Raw genomic sequence first — 1,924 nt, 5'->3', positions numbered from 1 at the left:
CACTCCGGCCCTGCCCCACCACCTCTTTTTCTTTTACTTTTAGATTTAGGGAATTTATCAGTATCTGGAATGGTTTGTCAGCCATTAAAGAGAATATAATGAATTTATAAACAAGTAAAACCTCTACAGGAATTTAAATTGTAAACCACCCCCCCTTAAATAGCTGTAACAAATTTACTACATTTATAAATTGAATAAGATTTGAATGTCAAACTGAAAAGTTCAGAACAAGCCTTCTAAATTTTGAAATTTAATGCATTAATAAATATCTTTAACTAAAGCGGCCTGTGAAATATTTTCTGTGCAAAAAGGTCACCCTCAAGAGCATTAGGATCTCACACTGACATACAAATCAGATCCTTGCAAAATCAGAACACATGGCAAAGTTGGGCTGCATTCTTGCCTTACAAAAAATGCCCCCTCCTCGAGATGGTGCAGGAATTTTCAGGGTCCCCATAGGTCTCTCACACACGTCACTCATTTACCTTTACATGCCTGGTCCTTATAAAGGTATTTGCAATTTCCACTCATGCATTTAGAGCAGTGGTTCTCAATCAGGGTGATTTTGTCCCTTGGGGGATATTTGGCAATGCTTAGAGTTCTTTTTGGCTGTCGCACTGGCCTCTAGTGGGTAGAGGCCAAGGATGTTGTTAAACATCCTGCAATGCACACAGCAGTCCTCCAACAATGATCCAGCCTGAAATCACAATAGAGCTTAGAACGAGAAACCCCAACCTAGACTAACACACCTACAATCCTCTAGAATGGCAGAGCCTTTGCAGTGATCTATTTGTGTATCCTGGAGATTAATCCATTGATATTATATGGCTCACAAGTATCTTCTTTATTCACTGTTTATAGAGGCCTATTTTGTATCTGGGTTCTTAACTTTTTATAAGTTTCTCTTTTTAAATATTCTACAAACTCCTCTACATTGAGATTAAAGATACTGCTTTCTTCTACACGTTACAAATGTTTTACATTTGTCTTCAATCCATCTGAAATTTATGTGATGGAAGTCATAGATATAATTTTATTTCCATATGGATAGCCCATGGTTTTAATAGCATTTTGTGAATAGCTGACTTTTTTCCACTAGGAGGTAACACTGATTCTGCTGCATACTAAGTTTCCATATGAATGCTCATCTGCTTTCAGGCTATTTTGTATATATTCTGATAATATCATTTATTTTTACTTGTATCAGGAATCTTGCTGATATATTGTAATTCCTTCCTCATACTTCTTTAAAATTTATGCTTACATATGAATTTCAGAATAGCCCTCCTAGAATTGTAGTTAAAATTATACTAAATTTATAGATTGGGCAAATATGTTGATTTTTCTCATTATAAACGTTGTATTCCTATTTGAATTTTTCCAAAACTTTCAGTAAAGTTTAACAATTTCTCTATAAAGATAATGATAGGTTTGTTCCTGAGTGCTATGTGTTGCTTATTATGAGGTTTCTTTTTCTAACTATCATCTCCAGTAACTTTTTGGGGTTTTAAATGCTTTTAATTCCAAATAGTCAATAGAATATTATGCATCCAATAACTCTTTTTAGTTTGGATCTCATATATGGCAAACTTGCCGAGCTGTCTTAAAACTTGTCTGTAGATTCTCTTGGATATTTTAATTAATCACAACAACTGCAATAGTTACTCCTATTTTGTTGTCTGAGTGCGCTGGTTCTGATCTATAGGACAGTTTTGAAGAGGTAATGTCTTCACATTGCTTTACAAGGTATCGCTTTTAAAGATTTACATATAAATATGATTTTTTTCCTTCTAGATTTTTGGCAGACACTTTTGATGAGGTTGAATGGGGCTTAGAACATGCCATCCCACGGAGCTTGCAGCGAGCTGAGATCCGGCCACTGCACTCCAGCCTGGGCGACAGAGAGAGACTCTGTCTCAAAAAA

The sequence above is a fragment of the Colobus angolensis genome, unplaced genomic scaffold (assembly GCF_000951035.1).
Source record: "Colobus angolensis palliatus isolate OR3802 unplaced genomic scaffold, Cang.pa_1.0 Scaffold98, whole genome shotgun sequence".
In the NCBI taxonomy this organism is placed as follows: Eukaryota; Metazoa; Chordata; class Mammalia; order Primates; family Cercopithecidae; genus Colobus; species Colobus angolensis.
This window is presented reverse-complemented; position numbering follows the sequence as displayed.